The 22530-nt window shown below is 41.1% G+C and overlaps 1 long non-coding RNA gene across 1 annotated transcript; it reads left to right on the top strand.

Annotated features, from left to right (window-relative positions):
- Nucleotides 1-16180: 16180 nt before the first annotated feature.
- LOC143174354 (uncharacterized) lies at nucleotides 16181-17130 on the top strand. Its single transcript, XR_012998196.1, has 3 exons — nucleotides 16181-16539; nucleotides 16706-16863; nucleotides 16958-17130. It is a non-coding gene; the product is annotated as an uncharacterized LOC143174354 (long non-coding RNA).
- The last annotated feature ends 5400 nt before the right edge of the window (nucleotides 17131-22530 follow it).

Consider the following 22530-nt stretch of genomic DNA (forward strand, 5'->3'; position numbering starts at 1 on the left):
TTAACTAAAAAAATGAAAATATTTCAGCGCGAGCTATAAAAGGATGACCACCCCTGCTATACAAAGTATACAAATTAGACACTTTTAACCCTCACCACTCCAACCAGTAGCATCACTGTCAGAATTCTGCAATTTTATCATTGCGTTTGGAGTTGGTTAACGCTAGGTTTACAGGCATTTATTGTACACCTCATTCTATTATTCCTAAAAGAATTGATGCTCGTTTATTTAGATCGTGGAAACTGGAGATTCGATAGTAGGTAATTGGGGCACACGTCCGTGTGATCGCATCAATCAGAATCGGCGTAAACATTTACAAAATATTTCTAAAATCCAATATGCGTCAATTTGACGCGTTCCGTAAACCTAGCGTTAAAACTCATTTCCCGATATTCTCGAGGCGATAAGGGTTAAAAGGGGGTTAACGCGAGTAACCGGTCGAGAGCCGGTCGCAATTAGATCCGCGTCGGTACAAAGCGTTTATTTCCGTCGCAATTTTCGTCGGTCCGTGCGAAAGCCGAATCCGCTGCGTTCCCAATTATCGCTTCACGAGAGAGGCAGGATCGTGTGCTCGCGGAAACCCTCCGGGTGGATTCTCTCGTGCGCGCAGGCTGTGTATCGCAACGTTTACATTAAACTATCGAGTTATTTTTACGCGTCGAGGACGCGGCGCGCACGAAACAAAGCCGTTCGAGCCTGGATATCGCAACAGAGAATGTAGGAAGAGCGATCGTTTGCGACCCTGAATGCCTCGCTCGCCGCTAGCGCGGATTTTCGTTTCGAATCCGCCTAAAAGCCGCCTGGAACTACCGGACGGGTCAAAATGGCCAATTCCTGATTTTGTTGTTTCAATTACTGCGATGCCAACCGATGCTTCTCTGGGAGGCTGAAGAAATTGATTCGGTGGTACGCAAACAAATGATTCAAAATTTCAATAGACGCATCCTTATAGTTTCTACAAGAAAACGCAACAAATGATTCAAAATTTCAGTGGACGAACCCTTAGAGTTTCTACAAGAAAACCCAACAAATGATTCAAAATTTCAATGGACGCATCCTTAGAGTTTCTACAAGAAAACGCAACAAATGATTCAAAATTTCAGTGGACGCATCCTTAGAGTTTCTACAAGAAAACGCAACAAATGATTCAAAATTTCAGTGGACGCACCCTTAGAGTTTCTACAGGAAAATTAACGCTAAACCATGATTGATTGGTTTTGAAATTTGATTTAAAATTCTGCGGTTGCTTTCGTTGAACAGTGTATCAATTATACTGTCGGATTGATCAATTCCTCGATTCTTGTCCTTCCTTTTGTTTCTGTTCTCACCGAGGGAAATTGATAGTTTAACTTGTTTATCCTTATTTTGTAATCAACGCGTATCAGACTGGTTACGGTAGGGACATGTACGTACAAACTAACGTTTAGTGTTTAATGAAGTCAATTCGAGTGTTCGGTAGTTCTAACGTTGAGTCGCGACGGGTCTCCCCTGATCAGACAGTGACAAAGAGACGTGGAAGGAAAAAAGGAATAGAAACGTTAGTCGAAGCCCTTATTAATAAGAAGCAGCCGCGAAAGGTTTCCTTGTCAGCCGGCTTAGAGTCCGATCAAACGATTCATCTTCATACATCTTTCGAACACGATGTACGGCCGTGTATAAGTAAATACTTGGAATATGAAAAATGATCGTCTAACTGTCCGCGGTTCATGAATTATTCATCGCAATCTATCTCGCGTTGGTATTTTTCACTTGAGTCACCTTGATTCCAGTCGAATTTGTAGTTGACGCTGAAGCGAGGATCTCGGAGGATGCTGTAACAGTGGAACCTTTTAACCTCTTGCACTCGAGAGGTGACTCTCGGTACCACTTGATTTGATTTGCGAAATTATAAAGTCTTATGTATAATATTAACCTTGTGTGATGCATCGATATATGGAATATTCGAATAAAATAACTTTCCTTCTTAATTTGTATGTTTCCTCGTTAACAGGTTAAGCGCCATGAAAATCTTAAGCGTTTTCCCATAGTTTGTCTTTTGTAACAAAGAAAAGTAGGAATAATTATGAATTGTTTGCAACGTTTGCGTTACACTATTATCAACTTAGTTGCCTCGTTAAACATTTTTATTTCACATCGGTTGTCTTGTATGTTACGATTGTTTTTCAGTCATTCAGAAGCGTCAGTCACCGGTGACTGACATGGCGCTTAACGTGTTAATTAGTTTCAAAGATCGTCTGTATCTCATCGAATATTGAATATTTCTAGTGGAAAACTTTCGAGTGCAAAGGGTTAACCTCTTGAACTACGGTTTGTTTTTACGATCGAACAGCTTCGTCATTAACAATTTATCGGAAAAGAGAAAAATTCTGAGCACATTTCCTGTCCATATTTCCTGTAAGATATAATATATGATATCAGAAGAATAACATTTTCAATTCATAGGAATGAAATAACATTTGTGCTGGTTAAATTCTATTTAAAATCTGCCACGTGTCTGACACTTGACCCTCAGCACTCCAGATGGTTTTCTAATCTATCAGCAACTGCAACTAATTTTTATGGTATCTCCAGTGAAAATGAAAAATGCTATAACATACCTTCGATCTTTTAATAAAAATCTGATAATTAATGATAGAAAACCTAATAACTTTAGGGTAGTTTCTTTGATTTATTAAAATATTTAATATCACAACCGGTGCAATATCGGAGCCTACAAAGTTGAAAGGGCTAATTACAAGGTGGATATTGTATAAGACGAACATTGTCTCATACAAATCGCAAAAGTGTATTTATCGAAACTTCCGCCAATTCGTATTTCATTTTACGTGTTATAACCAGTTAAGTGTGGAGTTTAGTTTAAAAAATCTCTGATTGTGCAGGCCAAATGCAATTAACACTAAAACTACCAGAGGGGTCAAATGACCCATGCCTGATGTCTTCTTGCAATTACTAGAAAGGTAACAAATGTATCTGAGAAATTATTCAAGAAATTCATTCTACTCAAATTGAATTGTAAATCAATTAAAGTCTGAACAGATGCACTCTTGGAGTTTCCATAGCGAAATTTTCAAAAGTCAATTGAAGTGCTCGGTAGTGTTAAAATATATTCTAACGAAAAACACAGTTAACCGGTTAATCAATGTATCCAGCCATTTCTCAGGAAATTGTCTACATCGATTCGCTAATTGTAAAGGAAGGCATTCATATAGGTCACTTTAACCTATCCAGCGGTTCTAGTGTTAAATTGTTCATCAGCGGAGTACGAGCTACCTCATTGTTCCCCGTAATGTTCCATCGTGCCGCGTGTACGAGTACTAGATCGAGAAACTGCTCGTCTAGCAGGTAGAATTTCTCTTAAACTCGGTTCCAAGGTTTCGCCGATGAGTCGCGAGTTTCGATTGCCGGTCTCGTCGAGATTAGACTCGTAGAAAGCCGCGTTGCACGTTCGGCTTGGATATCCAGTTATCGTCAATATTATCGGACCGTTATCGCTGCGCCTGTAACTTATCGCCCGATGGAGAGCAAACAGTTGTTCGCTTCGTGCTGCAACGTTAATAAACGGGCATTTCTTCTAATCCGTAGATACGGGTAATCGGAAAGAATTTGCCAATTGGGGACGGTACGCCGAGATAGACCACCTTCTTGCTTAGATGTTTTTATCGCGCCAACGACGGATACGAAGCATAATTAAGGAGTACCGTGAATTAACTTGTTTCCTCGTTTAGTCGGTCGATTACTTAATTTTTTCGGATAACCGTCCCTCATAAATATGGAACAGTTTTATTGCGAAAAACCCGAGAGGCTGTACAACGGATTCTAGGCGTCGTGGACTCTGCGCCCAGATTACTATGTAATAGTTCTGTCATCCTGCTCGCAAGGTTTCCTCAAAATACTTTCGATCGTTGACGTACGCTCTCCAGACCGACGACTCTCAACATCTCAGCTGTCTGCTCCCACGAGGAACGTTCCGCTATACCTGACTCGATGTTATAAGGCAAGGGTTTTAATTCCATTTACTGTCCCGGCCACTTGTCTCCGTATTATACAAGTCGTTCGCCAAAGTGATTCGTTGAACAAAGTACCACTGGTAACGTCTTATTACAAATATATATTCAGACAACTACACTGGAGCACAATGGATGAAAGTGCTAGCTAACCTTTGTCACTCCAAGAATATCGTAAATTGACTGCCGGTTGCTCCGAATTAATTTTGTTAATTTCAAAGAGGAAATTCGATTATGAACGTTGGATAGCTTCTCCATAATTGCATGAAATGATGCTAAAGGAAACTAATTCATGCATGTTTCAACTGTTGCAATTGTATTTCATGTATCAGTATTTCACACTCCAAAATTTGTAACTAGAAATATTCAATTTATTTTTATGAGATATAGATGACATTTTCTTCAACTAACTTAACGAGGAATCTATTCACGAAATAAGGGGAACAATGGTATTTTATTTCCACATTACACTTATTGACAGATTACTCAAGATTTAATGTTAACTACGAAATTTTACAATTTTGATGCTCCAATCGAGTGGGGACTGAGACGCATCTTTAGAGGGCAAAGGGTTAACCCTTGGACGAGAATTCTTCGAAATAAAAAACCTTCAGCTGAAGCTGAATTACATATCAGTTGCTGAAACAATGAATAAAAGAAAACCACGTACTAATCTGTTGCTGTTTCAATAACTAAATCATTTGTTTACTTAGTGCTCCAACTATGAAAATCCGATCTCTCTGTAATGACTCCCAAATATTCTTGAATAAACAAACAGAGCGTCATATTAAGCTGCAATTGAATCAACTAACATCGTGAACCTCAAAGTGAGAAACCAAAAGCACTTCAGACCGCAAAGGGTTAACAGTAGGTTTACAGACACGCAACCTGCAGTTTACTCTACTGTTAGAAAAATTCATGTTCGTATAGATCTTGGAAATTTAAGACTTAAAACCAAACAATTAGGAATTGGGAGTTAATCACTTGGAAATGAACTCAGAGATCTGGCAGTCTCGCGCGAAGAATTTCACCTATTTTACGTAAAGGGTTAACATTCTTAAAATCCGAAGCAATCCGAACAATGAAGTTTGGACACAGTGCAAACAGCCGACACGGCAAGGATACAGTTCGATTCGTTCGTCCATCGACGAACGGTTTCCCTTCGCTGGTTTCCGGCGCGGCGCGGTACGGAACGGATCCAAATCGCGGCGTGCCAGGCTGGAGAGGGATCTCTCTCTCCCGGCCGACCTTGCATTTTTATTTAACCAGCCAGCGGGCACGCGAGGCGAAATAGTGAAGTAACCGTGGTCGGAACGGTTGCCAACGGGCACCGTATAATTTCCACGAAGTCCGTTCGCGCGACCCCGTTCTCTAATTGATCGATCTTTAATTAACTCGCCGCGATCCGTGCGACGCACGACGATCGTCCTGGGCCCCGGGAATCGGTCAGCAGGAAACTCGCGCGCGGAGGGGGGGCCTTCGGGGCCTAGGGCCGGGAAAGAGGAGCTGCGTTGTTCCTCGCGACGTCCTCCTCTTCTTCTTCTTCTTCTTCTCCTTCGTCTTCTTCTCCTCCCTCTCCTTCAAGCCTTTTTTTCCTCTCCGTTTACCTTGGCTTCGCTGGAATGTAAGAGATAAGTGGACACGGACAACAGGAAAGGTTCCTTTTTTAATGGAAATACCGTGTACGCGTGCGTGGTGGTGTTGCGTCGGCCACAGGTGCGCGAAAAAGTTGCTCCCAGCGCGAACCGGGAACGCGATAGCGCTTCGCATTATCTGCGTTGCTTTTCGAACCTGCATCTACGATTCTGGATAAACTCGATGGTTTTGTCCGTTGCACGCTACGGTGCCGGTAATGAATGAATCTAGGTTGGATGTAGATAGTCGATTAACCCCTTAACGCAGTTTTTTTGAAAAAACCGGCCGAAGAATCAATTTTTATATACTGCGCTTTTGTTCCATGGAGAAGGGATATATTTTATTCTTGAATACATAAGTGTTGTAGCTTATGATCCTATGTAAATGATAGATATCAATGAAACGATTTTTTCTTTGCTTTCATTGTTACTTTCACAGTTTGGCCTGTTTAGGCTTCGAATTAACTCGAGCGTGCAAGTTAAGGGGTTAAATTTTCATTTTTATTTTCAGTATTCTGCCACTGAACTTCGACGACACCCGTGAAGCTAATAGAGATCTTTCTATGTCCACGCTTTCAGATCGTTTCACAACTTTCTTAGCCTAATCCGAACCTGTAATCTTACTTCTCCCGGGACAGTCAAACGATCGATTGTTCTCGGCGAAGGTGCAGCCTACGTCTTCACTGGATTCAGCTCGAAAGAACAGGCGCATCCACGAACAAGACTAATCATCGAGATAGCGCGATGTTTAACCGTCTGCGCTCGACGATTTGCCACTAGAAATATTCAACATCTTATCAACGACTTATCGAGGAACCGCACATAAAGTAACAAAGCTATTTCATTTCAATATTTCAAATATCGACACATCACGCAATGCTGAACGTTAACACTAGAGCCAACGAGCATTTAATGCGAATTGTAACAATAGATTGTTTTCAGTTTCCTCGGACATTCGTTGTAGAATTCAAGTGAAACCGTTCATTTTTAAAATCGTATTCAATGCTTTCAAGATACCAATAATTGCGAAACGAGGAAACCGAAACCAGCTGTGACTGGTACGGCACTTCTAATGTTGACGCGTTGCAATCGATTTATTTTCATTGTTATTGTGTAAACTTGTATTCGTTTTTAGGAGAGTGAATGAAAGTAGTTTACAACGAATTCAACGTTTTATATTTATTTCATTTATTATAAGATTGAATTTTTATAACCTTTCAGCGTGGTACTTTTTTAAAGAATTTCCAAAGTTGTGTAATAAATTTGTACGGTTCATTTTATTATTCCTAGAAAAATTGTTATTTATCTACCGGATCTTGGAAACTACAGATTTAAAAGTACATAATTAGGATACACATTTGTGTAATTGAATCGATCGAAATCAATGTAAACATTTACCAAATAATATTTATAAAATTCAGTACACGTCAAATTGACGCGTTCATTGAACCTAGTATTAAGTTGATGGAGAAAATGCTGTCACAGTTAACATGCAGTTAACACGTTGACTGCCGCACGATTTTATGCTACAAAATCCTTGAAATGGAAAAAATATAACGTTAAATTATTTGATTGAATTGCACTGTTATTACAGGTTCATCTAGCCGAATGTCACCACATTAGTATCATTTATAATATAGAAATGTTCTCAAATAATCATGGTTTAGGTGAGTGAACTACAATAATTCGATTTGGTTGTCACCGGTGACCCCCACGGCATTCGACGTGTCAAAGTGTCAAGCCAGACCGAACCAGCTCAAACCCTTCCGACGTGTCGCGACGGCGCGTCCGTTTCGCGCTGGTAGGTGAACAAAGCGGCGTAATTGTCGGCGGAGTTGCGCGGCGTCATTAAAAGTGGTATCTATGCGCATGCATAAACAGCGAAGACCTCGCGGCTCTGCCCGGTTGTCCTGCAAAGGACAATGCGCAGGAATGCGAGGATCTCGCCGGGAAATCTATAAATACGTGAAACTCATCACTCGTGTCGCCGATGCGTTTCGACGTCCTCGACGTCCTCGCGCGCGCGCGAAGCGTATTTTGATCCGCGGCCATAATGAGCGGACGCCAGAAGCGTTCCAGCAAAAATATACGACGCGTTTTACGATTCCCCCGGTTAACGATAACGAACCTCGCCAGCGAATTCCGCGAACGCCACCGTGCCTCCGATCGTAACGTTGTTTTCTGGATGCTTTCTCTTTCCGGCCGCGCGGCGCGGAAGGTTCGGAGTTCACGAGGTGCGCGTCACACCTCGCTTCGCGAGATATTCGCTCGTTCCTCCACCTATTTTTTTTCTGCTCCTCGTCGGCTTCGCTTTCGCGAGCTCGGACGCCGATCTTTCGAACTGCTAACTGAATCGTATTTCGCGCCTCGGTGGTTGCAGGCGAGTAACAGCGATTCGATTTACTTCGCTGCTCGGGTAACGCGTAAGGTGTGCGGACTCGTGCAATTTCGAATCGAAACGGATAGGTCAACCCTTATCACTTGAAGAATATTATAGAATTAGCCAATTTCGAATGCAACGATAATGAAATTCCTAAATTCTGGCAGCGATTCGATTTTCTTCGCTTCTCGAGTAACGCATAATCGAATCGAAACGGATAGGTCAACCCTTATCACTTCGAGAATATTATAGAATTACTTTTAGCCAATTTCGAACGCTACGATAATGAAATTCCTAAATTCTGGCAGCGATTCTATTTACTTCGCTTCTCGAGTAACGCGTAAGGTGTGCGGACTGATGCAATTTCGAATCGAAACGGATAGGTCAATCCTTATCACTTGAAAAATATTGTAGAATGACTTTTAGCCAACTCCGAACGCTACGATAATGGAATTCCTAAATTCTGGCAGCGATACTGCCGATTGGAGTGGAACGCTGGCTTACAGCTTGGCATTACTGCCGGATAGAATGATAAAGATCAACGTTTCGTGAATAACTCGGAGAAACAATAGGTGAAGTTTATCGATAAACCCCAGTTCACGAATTATAGTAGAACTTCGATTAACCGAGTCGTTTTGCAAGATCTAGATTGTCCAGAGCCTTCATTGGAACTCAATTTTCGAACGCTTTTCGAGTCGCCATTTTCCACAATCCAGATCGTCCAGAGCCTTCATTGGAGCTCAACAATTTTCCATTTGAACCGTTGATTTCCCAATTAGATCGTTCGATCGAAGTTCCACTACCGGTTTTTATCCAGCATCGACGATTCGACGTCTTTCCGTGCTCGCGACTTCAGACACAGCTGAAAGAAATTGAAATTTTCTAATGCACCTCGCGCAGCTTAGGGAGACGGCCGAGAAAGAGGCGAGTAATCGGACGGACAAGATGTCCGAGCGATCGAAGGAGATTAATGCGCGCCGAGGTACGCGGCGAGATCTTCGGCGTGGATCAAAATCTCTTATGAAAGCGTCCGCTGCGTGCGATAAATACAAATCGGGCGTGCTGGATGCGTGCGTGCACGGGCGTACCTACGCGAGTACGTGCTCGCTCGCTCGCTCGCTCGCGCGTGCGTGTGCGTGTGCGCGTGTGTGCACAGGCGTCAGAGTTCGAATCGGTGGGCAAGAAAAAGATAGCCTTATGCAATAGCAACAGAACCGCGATTCATTAGTGCCACGAGTCCGGTTTCGTGCTGAAATACGAGGAGGCAGAAATAGCCTTGCCGGAGAACGGTGCCCGCCGCGCGCAGAAAAACAATAACCGGCCGCTGAATTTCCTCCGGGCTCCCGGATCGATCGAAACTCGAATTACTTTACCGAATCACAATGAATTATTTCCGACTTCGTATGCGCGCGGCCGTTTCATCGCGGGATATCGATGCTCCTGTTTATCCCGAACTTCTCCCGTGTTTTCCGCTCGTTCGTCCGCCATTTTCCCGCGAGAACCGTTATACTGTGCGTTCAGGGTGTTTTGTTTGGGTACGCTTGTGCGTGGATCAATCGAAAGTGGTAGATAATAGGTTTTTACAAATCACACGTTCGCTGACGTGAATTCGCGTCTTTTCGAATACTGGGTTGTTCAATAGATAATGTGTTTAATATTTCTTTTACTGAAACTGAAAATAATCTATTGCTACAATTTTTATAGGAATTGCATATTAATCGTATTAACCTTTTGAACTCGATAGGTGACTCTGTCACCACTTGATTTGATACAGCAAAATGACAGTCTTGTATATAATATTAAGCTTTGTATAATGCATTAGTACGTGTAACATTGAAATAAAATAACTATCCTTAATTCATGTACGTTTTCTTATTAATTAGTTTCAAGGAATATCGTCTGTATCCCATCAGAAAGTATTGCATATTTCTAGTGAAAAACTTTCGAGTGCAAAGGGTTAATAGAAGAAAAGGAAACTGGTCTGATCTCTTGCTATTCGACTAATTAAATCATTCGTTCGCGAGTTAGTCTTCTAAATATGAATATCTCATATTCAGTCAGAAAGCGACGAATACTTTTAATGAAAAATATTGTCGAGTGCAAAGCGTTGACTCCTGTAGCGCATAACAGAACCTTCAACGAGCTACAGTAGTTTTTTGTCGACTTCAAGTCCGGTAAATAAATCCGTATCAAACCTAAGAGTGTTTACTACCAATCACAGTCTTTTTATGGTTAAACACGTATATTAGATTATAGAAAGAAATCGTTCAGGACTTTAACGGTAGATAGTACATTAACTTTTTTGTCCCGGTGAAACCGTGTGGCCTGTCCGCTTCCGATGTTCTAGCACGACAGGATAATAAGGGATTATCCGTCCTCTTCACACTTCAACCAGACGTAACATAATGCAGGATTATCTTATCATTAGGCTCCGCCAGGGAAACGTCAGTCGCGAATCCTCGCGATTAATAGTTATCTATACTTACGAGCTGACACGAAACGTTCGCAGTGCTATAAAAATCATATCGTATTAATCGAATCCAAAAATGGTAAAAGTGACGTTTTTCAAATTCTTTTAAAATATCCTCATTAACGTAAACCTCGTCTTAATCACACTAATAGTTCTCCATATAAAATAATAGTGCTTCAACAACGTGCTCCGCAAATAATATAAATTAAATTTCATTACATTATTCGTATTATCGTTGCATTCTAACAGATGTTCACGTAAAGATCATTTTCTATTGTCTCAGTCGTATTTTTCTCGTTAACCCTTTGAACTCTGTAGGCTCCAATGCGGTGAAAACGAATAAAATGTAAATTATATACTTCTAAACAAAAGAAACTATAATTGTATACTGTCAAATTGGCTATTATCTTCATTCTATATTAAAAAATATAAGTTGTGGTATAGACCAGTCATTCGACTGGTATAAGTATACGTGGGATCGGTAGGAATAGCGTTAATCCGAATAAAAATTGCAATTTTCGACATTTTCGTGCAATTGTAAAAAATGCGGTGAAAAGGAATGAAATGTAAATTATATACTTCTAAATACAAGAAACTATAATTGTATACTGTCAAATCGGCTATTATCTTCATTCTATATTCAAAAACATAAGTTCTGCTAAAGACCAGTCATTCGACTGGTCACGGTGGGAAGATACGTGGAATCGGTAGGAATAGCGTTAATCCTCTAAAAAACTGAAATTTTCGACATTTTCGTGTGATCGGCAACGTGACACGACCGAGGCACGCCCGTTTCTTTCTAAACCTTTCTTTCGATTCCGACAACAGTCCCCGAACACGGCCGCGAGGTCCATTAGTAGCCAGCAGCAGGAAAGTCGGTTTTTCTATTCTGGTCGCGTACGGAACGCACCGTGCGGCGAACTCGTTCACGCGATCGTACGTCAAGAAATGAAATATACCCTAGAACGGCAACAAGCAACAGCCGCGGCGCCGCGTTCCACGGGGCTAATAATTTTTAATGGCAACGAAACAAATAAAGAGGAGGAGGGGAGGGGAGAGAGAGAAAAAAAAAGGCACGAGAGGGAGATGAAAAATAAAGCAGCCGCGCGCAGCCGGATTCAAGGATACGCGCGAGAGAGGCGCACAGACGTTTAATAACGAGATACGACCAACGGAATTCGCGATAATAACGCTCGTTCCCCGGTTAGTTGCATACGCGGCGTTGTGCTACTATCTACGGCCGTGTATCTGCGATCGTCCTCGCATTTTTCTCCATCCTGGTAAAGTGTGCTGCGGAGATCTGTTAAGGAGATCTAGACGCTCAACCTTCTCACAGTTCGACCGACCTTCGTATCGAATTATCCATTCGGAGTGGCCAGGGAGCCGCGTAATCGAACTCGATGTGGATTAACCCATTGCCTCGCCAGCTCTACCGCGAGCATCCTCCTTCCAGCCGTATTATCCTTTACCATTCAATGGAATTGACGGAGTTCCATGCTCGCGGCTGTCTTTGTTATGAAGATTGAACGACGCACCGATAGCGCTTGGGTTTCATTTCAGAGAGCGAGATAATACTTGGATTTATAGAATTATAAATCTTACACTTCTAATTTTGTATTTTATACGACAGATTTTGGATTGAAAATTTTATATCTTCAGCTTTGGATTTTAAATTTCAAATTTCAAATTTCAGATTTCAAATTTCATATCTTCAGCTTTGGATTTCAAATTTCAAATTTCATATCCTCAGCTTTGGATGTCAAATTTCATATTTTAAATTTCATATCTTCAGCTTTGGATTTCAAATTTCATATCTTCAGCTTTGGATTTCAAATTAAAAATTTCAAATTTCAAATTTCAAATTTCAAATTTTAAATCTCAAATTTCAGATTTCAAATTTCATATCTCCAGCTTTGGATTTCAAATTTCAAATTTCATATCTTCAAATTTCATATCTTCAAATTTCATATCTTCAGCTTTTGATTTCAAATTTCATATCTTCAGCTTTGGATTTCAAATTAAAAATTTCAAATTTCAAATCTCAAATTTCAAATTTTAAATCTCAAATTTCAGATTTCAAATTTCATATCTCCAGCTTTCGATTTCAAATGTCAAGTTTCAAATAGCACATTTCATATTTCACATTTCATATTTTCCTCGGATATCAAATTTCAAATTTCTAACACGAGACACCCGGTATTAGAAGGTGAGAGGTTAATTGGTCCTCTGAATGCCATGGAACGCTGCAGGAACCTCGAATCGGTGTCGACCGGGTATACCGACCCGTTCGTGTTCCATATTGAAACTTTTACTCGGCTGAAATGAATGTTAATACATCAGAGCCGTTGTTTAATATCATAACACGGCCGCGGATGTTTGCGCATTCATAACATTGCAGCGCGAACACAGTGTTGTGAAAACCTGCTCCGAAAAACTAGCTGATCGAAGCGTTTACCTCGTCGATCGTTGAAAAAGGATGGCAGATATTAATTGATTCGATTTATAGGAAAGAATTGATTTCTGGCAGCTGTCGAGAGCGAAGATTTAGAGTATCGCGAACTGATATTCAAAAGAGTGAATGTATATAGAAATCGCTGTTCGAATGAAACAAAGTCATTAGTATGCATAGAAATCTGATGCATCGTAGCTCGCGTAAGATAAGAAATGATTGAAATAAGAAATCGATGCTGAGGTTTTAGAACAGATGAATATGTTAATGGATCCATTAATAATCTGGGACAGGGAAAGTAAATCGGTAAACGCGAGATGGTCCTGAATACCGAATAGGTTGGATCCGTTGAAGATGGAGGATAGGTCACGATCATATCTATAAATGCAACAGCCGATCCTGAACGTTCGCGAACTTTAGAAATTCACTGTACACTTTCAGTGGCATTAATCCTTTTGCACTTGAAAGTTTTTCGCTAGAGATATTCATTTTAACCCTTTGCACTCCAGAAGTTTCTCACCGGAAATATTCAACATTTTCTAATGAGACAGACGACATTTTTTTAGATTGAATTAAGAAATCTCACATGCATTTTAACCCTTTGCACCTCCTACAAATTTTGCTGGTAGTCCTACTGAAAATTAACAATGTTATAACATTTCTTAGACCATTATTCCCTTCTCAGTACAAACTTTGTATATTTGGAAGATCTGATAATCTTAAGGTAGTTTCCTTAAAATTCATTAAAATATTTAATATTAGAACTGGTGCAATATTGGAGCCTACAGAGCTCAAAGGGTTAATATTATGTATAAAACTCGGGTCATTTTCATCTATTCGACGGTACCAGTGTTAATTCAGAATGATTCGAATATTTTAAATAGATAATCAATTCGAATGAAATTTTATATTTCTTTCAATGCTGTGGTAATTAGCGAAGTTGCACAGCTAAGTGTCTTTATATAAAAATATGTTAATATTATGTTTAAGACTCGGGTCATTTTCATCTATTCGACGGTACTAGTGTTAATTGAGAACGATCCGAACGCGAGGCGCGTTTCGCGCGATATCTCGCGGTCTCCTCGGGTTTTCCATAGTTCGCGGCGAGTAAAATGGAATGGGAAAATAGCAGAGACGCGGTATAAGTAGGCCAACCGAGGCGGCAACGCTTTGTGATGTAGATAAACCCCGCGGCTAATATAAATGCACGCGTGCGCGTGCGACCGATGGAATGCGCGGGTAAACAAAGAGCACGCGCTGCCGCGGAGCATTTCGCGACGTATTGTCCGCGAATCGAGTCCTTCCAACTCAATTCTTCATCCCGAGTCGAGGAATTTGCTGGTGCGCGCGATAAATCGACGGAAAGAGCCGCTATCGACGTATTTTATGGGGTTACATGTATCTGCCGACGATACGAGTTTTACTCGAATCGGCGAACTCTTCTGTGGAATCATACTTTGCTAAGTAATTAGTATTATTGTATAGTTTTGGTAGAAATTGTGGGGAATTTCATTGGGAAATTCTATTTTGAGTTCTGTAAAATCATACTTTGTCGAGTAATTAGTATTATTGTATAGTTTTGATAAAAATTGTGGGGAATTTCATTGGGAAATTCCATTTTGAATATACCGGAGACAAATGAATTGCGTGAGAAAGGCGCGGAGGTGTTTCCGTTGGTTTTTATGCAAATCGAGGCAAGAAAATTAGAATACTGGAATACTAAAATTAAGAATACTCGAAGGCAACGAAATTAGGAATGTAGCGTTCGCGGCGTTAAAAATTAAAGAAATATTGAGTTATTGGAATTAACTACATCAGAATTCAAAATTAGGAAAATGCCATCTGATTTTTACGCAAATAGGGGCAAACAATTTCAAAGAATACTAAAACGCTGAAACTCAAAATATCAGAAGACAAGAAAATTAGGAAAGAAACATACCAAAGATCAAAACCGATGATATTCATTATCCTATTAATTATTGATTTAGGACATACACAAGACCTGAACCGTAAACATCATCAATATACCGACTAATCTCAGTTCTGCAGAACTGTCGTAAAGTGTAATGATTCTCCGAGACCGTTCCGAGAATCGGGGCCGATATCTTTACAGTTTTCAGCCGCGGCTGGAACGACTTGGAAGTCGGCGATGCGCTCTGCAAGATTGCGCGACGCGACGCCTCGCGCGATACGCTTTGCGGAACGGGACCGCTTGCCCGCTATCGAAGCGATCGTCAGGGTAAATTGAATCCCGCGGAACTAAAACGGTCACCGGGAAACGTCCGTGACGCGGAGGCGCTGGAATAAAATGCGTTCCCGTCATTTTCCCTCGTGCCAACTTACTTACACACACCTGATCCTCGATTCAAGCGACAATCCGTTTCACGTATCCGTGTTACGCGAATAAAACTCGCGTAAACGGAGTCCATCGAGGGAAAAGAAAATATTCGTAAAAAAGCTGATATAAGAAAAGAAAATATTAAGGAAATATTAAAAAAGCTGATACAAGAAAAGAAAATATTAAAAAAGCTGATATAAGAAAAGAAAATATTTAAAAAGCTGATATAAGGAAAGAAAATATTAAAAAAGCTGATACAAGAAAAGAAAATATTGAGAAAAGAAAATATTAAAAAAGCTGATATAAGGAAAGAAAATATTGATAAAAAAGCTGATATAAGTTCTCGAAATACGTATTCATTTCATATAGCCTAACAAGAAAACACAACGACATCTGAGAAAGCAAAAATACATTTTATTCGGCGTGAATGTTTTAATGTACCGCGTACAAAAGTGCCGCGTAAATCGAAGGTCAGGTGTACAGTGTTTACGCTGTCACCGTGTTAACGGGTCGACTGTCACGAAGACCCGCACGAAGGCAATTAAAAGGCGACGATAACGATCGTGAACGTAGCGTCCCGAAGTAAATACAATTGTAATATCAGCTAATGCCATAGTTTTAACTCCGCTCTCTAATTTTCATTAATTTCAATGAACGTCGTGCTTTGAAATAACGAGTTGAACTCGGAGTGGAAATTTCCCACTCGATCTACCGAGGAGCACCACTATCGTTCGTTGCGTAGAAGTTCAGCTAAAAGACTTTCGCTGTTATCGATGACCTTTAAAATAAACGAACAATAACAGGGAACAGAAAATTCTCGTATCTTTTCGCGAATTGTTAACGATCGAGCGACTCCGCGGAGAAAAATCGTCGAGACGAGGCCCGCGTCGAACGGGGAACGCGGGGTGCAGTAATTGATTATTAAGTTTTATATTTCCGCTCTCGATCGCGATAAGATTGCAGACGTCGATCGTCGATAACGGATAAGCCGGTTGTATAATTTTCGCGGAGAGAGCGATTCGAGCGCGAACGTCTGTCGGAAACGCGCGAAACAATGCGCCGAACCTTGCACCGTGCCCTCGCGCTCGCTCGATCGAAATGCAACAATGACTGCGCGACTGTGTAAAAATTCGATTCCACGGTTCTCGGAACAACCGGCGACGGCTATAAACAATAATTTCGCAACACGTTCCGAGCCGGTTCGACGACATGGAAGAAGCGAGGAGGTGAACGGCGATCGGAACGCGCCGGGAGAAGATGAGAGGCAATAATAAATCCTGGCGTTAACGTTCCAACTACCGACCAGTCAAATTGAATTTTTCCATCGACTAGCGATTCAATTTCTGTACCGTTACATCCGTTTCTTCGGTCATTCCCCAGAAATTATTATCTGTGTTATCATGTTTTATATGTAAACATCATTTTTTTAGAATAATTGTCAAAGAGGAAGTCGAGAGATCACTTTCACCCACCTGGTGCTTCTATGATGGAATTTATTGTGAACACCTATTATAGTAGAGCGTACACGCCATCTTAAAATGCGAAATGCTACTAATTTCTTCAATGATGAATTACTTATTTTTTTCAGGTAAATATGTAATTCTTTGTTTCGCTTTAGATACAATACTGACGCATTTCTACGTTTGACGAGTATACACATTATTTCATTTCATTCCGATCAGAGCTTTTCCAAAGTGAATCCCACAGTTAACAGGTTCAAAGGTCATCGATGTATAACCATGAAGGTTTCCATAAGTGTTGAGAATGAGCATGAAGTATATTTTTAATGACTGCGAGGTATCCATTGGTGTAGTCCTCTGTTTCGCGGTCAGTTATTTTTCCCGTGGACAGCCATTTTGTCGGACACGCTGAGCTTTTTCTTCTTTTCTTCGCGTCGTTCGTACAGTTTCGAAGCAAATGCTCAATCGTTGAACAGTGCTCTGTTTTTGTAAAGCACCTACATACTTTAATAAATATATACTTAGCTTTTCAAATTTGTTTATTTCTACAAATAAATATTCAACAATAAACCGATGCAAGCACAGGACCAACTGAATATAAGTTGCAAGTATCTAAAAGAGGAACGCGAAATTGGACATGAAACTCTAACATAGAATATTTAAATCTATAGAATATCTAAATTCTATGGTAATTCATTTCTATAGTAACTTTTCCGAGAAACATTCGTTTCCTTGTAACAATTGTAAAAGGATGAACCAGAAATGAATAATTCCGACCCATCTGGCAGATCCAGCGTTAATAACGCAGCGTAAAGCTAATGCCAGCTGCAGCCTATCGAAAGTGTCGTTTTGCTCGCCGCCTATTGTAGCACTAGGTCAGTGGTGTATATTCCATTATCCCCGCCGGGAATTATGGTATTATTATCGCGACTTACACACGCGTGTTCTTCGTCGCGTTTTAACGACCGATCCGTGTTTAAGCCCGCTTTTCACCAGCACGATCGAACGACACGCGGTCTCGCCGCGACGGTACCGTACATTCAATGTAGATTTCCTTTGTGTCCGCGCGATATCGCGGGGTTACAGCCTCGGCCGGCCGAATGCTCGCGTAAACCTATAAATTCGTTGAGCGCTGGCAACGCCTGCGACATCTTGATTTTCCTTCTTTCCGCTCGGCCACGTTGGATTCCGATGCTAATTGGAAATATACTTTACACGCGTGGAACGATACGTGTTTTAACCCTTTGCACTCTGTAGGCTCCAATATTGCACCAGTTATAATATTAAATAAATAGGAATGAACCCTTTGTACTCGAAAGTTTTTCACTAGAAATATTCAACATTCTTTTTATGAGATGTATACGACTTTCTTTGAAACGAATTAACCCTTTGAACTCTGGAGGCTCCAATATTGCAACGGTTGTAATATTAAATATTTTAATGAATCTTAAGGAAATTACCCTAAAATTATTAGATTCTCCGCACATCCAAATTTTGTACTGAGAAGGAAAATAAAAGATCGAAGGAATGTTATAGCATTTCTCACTTTCTCACATGAGTAAATATAATTTCATCATTAATAACTACTTCTCTGTCGATGAAGTTAGGACAAGTTACTTTCTCATTTATAATTTCCTGGCATAAAGAGAAATTTTGCATTCATTGCGAACAAATGCGCCAGAGATGAAATATTCATCAGCTGGTATTGTTTTCCTTCGACAGAAGGTTCAAGGAGTTCCAATCGTCGAATAAAATCCATGTGCATCGATTCTTTCACTTTTTTTCAACGAGAAAAAGTTGGACGCTCGAGGCAGCCGCGAGTAAATGAGGCGGTCTTGTAATAAATTTCGGAAGTGCCTTGTACCGGATACGCTACTAAACCGCAAGCACCGTGAGGGTTTCCACAACTCGTGTAGCCGACCGTTTCCGCGTTTCTCTCGTCGGGGAATCGCCGAGTCCGTTTCGGCCTGTGGTTTCTCGACGCGTTCGCTGCCACCAGATCCTCGGACGTTTCACTTATCACTTATTCCTTCGCAGAGATAAACGCGGCGATAAACGAGTAATTGATAATCCAACGTGGCCATAAACTTATTTAAAATGTTTATCCATTCGTTGTTAACCCGTTTGCATCACACGAAAAAGTGGAAGATTGATCCTCATAAATGTTTCAATTGCATCAAAATAAAAATGGTTCGGAACGTATAACAGGATAAAATCAACAATTATCGCATTCATAAAATGTATGTTTCCCTTTTCTTGTGATATACAAATTACACAACGGTGGCGCGCATATGTTTATGATGCAAATGGGTTAAACATTTTCATTCTTAACCCTTTGCACTCCGAACAATTTTTAATATAACCTTTCAGCAACTCCGAATCAATTTTAATATGAGCAATGAACTACGAGCCTCTGTAAAAGATTTAAGACTCTGCTTTGTCATTAAAAAAGCGCGTGTACATTTTCAAGTTATGTTTGTGAAAAATTATGTTAGATTTATGTTATTAATTTAACTTATTTTCTAGTCACTCACTTCAGTAAGCACATCTTTTCGACAAGAATCGTTTCACGTACAATAGTTCCAGTAAAAGCTGAGGAAAGTTATAAATTAGTTCGAACTAATGGTTCCATTGGTTCTCAAAATAATTGAGTAACAGTGGATTCCCGAAACTTTAGCAATAAGCTCCATCGATCGCCAAGCTGAAAGTGCACAGGGGCAAGAGGACCCTTCCACTCACGAAATTCGGGTCGCCTCGACCTTGGACGCAAGGTCATTATTGGCGCGCGGCAATAACAAAGGACGGAAGCGAGATCGAATGCGATTAAGCGAGACGTAACGATCGAAAAGAAAATTCTCTGTAGTTCCGTCTCACTCCGTATAGGACACCACTCAACTTTTTAACCCTTTGCACTCGAGAGGCGCCATTTGATTTGACTCATGGAAATGATAAAATTTAGGATTCAATATTAAATTTTGATATAATGCATCAGCACATGAAACATCGAAATAAAATAGTTCTGTTACTTAATTTATGTTTCTTTATGTTAGTTATAAAATATATCATTGATATTTCATCAGAAAGTAATGAATATTGAGAAAAATATTTTCGACTGCAAAGGGTTAAGGGTTAATTAGCCGCCTAGGCCAACAAAACAGAAACGAGAGCCTCCTCGAGAAAATAGTTCTGTTACTTAAATTATGCAAGGTATTTCTTTATGTTAGTCGTAAAATATATCATTGATATTTCATCAGAAAATAATGAATATTGAGAAAAATATTCTCGAGTGCAGAGGGTTAAGGGTTAATTAGCCGCCTAGGCCAACAAAAGAGAGACGAGAGCCTCCTCGAGAAATAAAATAGTTCTGTTACTTAAATTGTGCAAGGTATTTCTTTATGTTGTAAAATATAACACTGATATTTCATTCGAAAATAATGAATATTGAGAAAAATATTCTCGAGTGCAAAGGGTTAAGGGCTAATTAGCCGCCTAGGCCAACAAAAGAGAAACGAGAGCCTCCTCGAGTACGCGACATCCGGACACGTGGACGACGCCTCCGAAGCGCAGGATTCATTCGGATGCAAATGCGACTCGTGGGTGCATAAACGCGTGCCCGTTGCATGCTGATCCCATGTCCGAAACGTACGTGCAGTATACGCACAATATGAAAGTGGGCTTCCAATTTTCTTATGCTAATTCGCTCGGCCTCCATTCGGAGGAATTCCTTTTCTGAACCGCGGTCGAGATGCGGCTCATTCGATTCACGTGCGCGCGCGGTCTGCGAAACGGGCCGGAGAGCGAAGGGCGGGCGGGGGGTTCCCGGTGTCGTCGCCGCTTCTGAAACCGAGTCACGGATTCCGGAGTTGCAAAATGCTGCGGGTCAAAGTGTGCGTGCGCGGCGAGCTTTCGCCGGGAATATTAATATTCGCCGGCGATCGCGTTAAATCAAGCGACACGCGTCCCGAGGAAAAACGAACAATGCGCCGCCGTCCGGGTATTTTCATTCTCTCGCTCCGCGCGGGAACGTATCGGCTCGTAGCCGCGTCTAAACGCGAACACGTGTGTGCGCACACGGCACTCGTGTTTGTACACGAGTAGAGATAATTGAAGAAATCATTGGGACCGATTGGAAAAATTGAATGAATTGATTGAATAATGATCGGAGTAATTGGACGTTATCGAATAATAATTGAAAGAATCTCGGAATTGGATGGGACTTAATGGTAACCGGTGTAATTGGAGGTGATTAAAGTTCCGAGGAAGTTTGAATAAACAACCGGTAATAAAAGCAACTATTAATAGTAACGCCGATAGTAACAGTGGATTTTATCGCGGTCGATTCGTTGCGCGTAGATGCAATTAACGTTTCATTCGAGAACCATCGAAACGCTCTTGCTCGGTCGTAATTAATGTTTTCCACGGTTCGCGGGCGCGGTATCGGTTCCATCGGAAGTGAAAGTTACGGGGATCGCGCGACCGGCGACGGCGTCTGGACAGGTTTCGGGGGCGCAGGCCGGGGTAAGTCGATTAAAAGGCAGAATCGACGCAGCGAACGGGGCCAATCGGCGCGAGCGATAAGCGGCTTAAATCAGAAACCGATATTGAGTCGTTCAAACGGTCCGGTAAACAAATGGCATCCTGCCAGCCGCGGCTAACACACCGATTGGCAGCGTACCAATTTATCACGTGACGGGCTAACGAGCCAATGGATTTCGCAGAACGTCACTGACGTATTTAACCCGGGCGAATAGCGGTCGTCGACAAATTTGAAATCGAACGACGCCGTTCGAGTAATCGGGCCTCGCGTGGAACGATCTTCGGACGAACGCCGCTCGGATGACCGGTGCCGGTATGTGGAACGTGGTTCGTGGAAAATGGAACGCACGCAGGGACGAATCTTTTATTAATTTGGAACACTGGTCTCCAAGTTTGTATGGCTGTGAATCTAATCCTCGAAATGAATTCGGGTTTGCGACTCGTTTGCCGATACTTTTTGCTTTGATTCGTTTCGTGTAACCGGTTTATGTACGAAGGTTATTTTCTAATATTCAAATTTAAAAATTTTCGGATATTGGAATTGAAAAATTTTTGAATATTGAGATGTTGAGATGTTGAGATGTTGAGATGTTGAGATGTTGAGATGTTGAGATGTTGAGATGTTGAGATATTGAGATATTGAGATATTGAGATATTAAGATACTGGGATATTGAAATGTTGAGATATTTATTGAGATATTGAGATATTGAGATGTTGAGATATTGAGATATTGAGATATTGAGATATTGAGATATTTATTGAGATATTGAGATATTGAAATATTGAAATATCGAAATACTGAAATTTTCAAATATTTCACAACCAGTCAATAATTAACCCACACTTTGAGAACCCCTGACCTACAGATCCAGATGTTTCGGAGCACTCGGAAAAATTCCGAGCGAATAACGGTCGTCGGCAAATCTGAAATCGAACAACGCCCTCGAGCTAATGGAACGTTGTACTAAACGATCTCTAGACAAATAGCACTCCGGTTATCTCACTGAAACGTACAACGTGGCGCACGAAAGAAACGGCACGTTTTCTCAAACAACTCTTCCGTATCGATCTGGGGAACCAGTCGAATTTGGAGCAACGGAAAGATTCCAGGACATCCGGCGCGGACCGTAAACCCGCCTCCGCGACCCGCTCCCAATCGATTTTCCTCTTCCGCGGCGCGGGAAGGGGAATTCTGTCGCGCGAACGATCAGGAAAGGGAAGGATTGTCCCCCGCCTCTCCTTTCTTTTCCTGTCCACA

The sequence above is a fragment of the Nomia melanderi genome, chromosome 3 (assembly GCF_051020985.1).
Source record: "Nomia melanderi isolate GNS246 chromosome 3, iyNomMela1, whole genome shotgun sequence".
NCBI lineage: Eukaryota > Metazoa > Arthropoda > Insecta > Hymenoptera > Halictidae > Nomia > Nomia melanderi.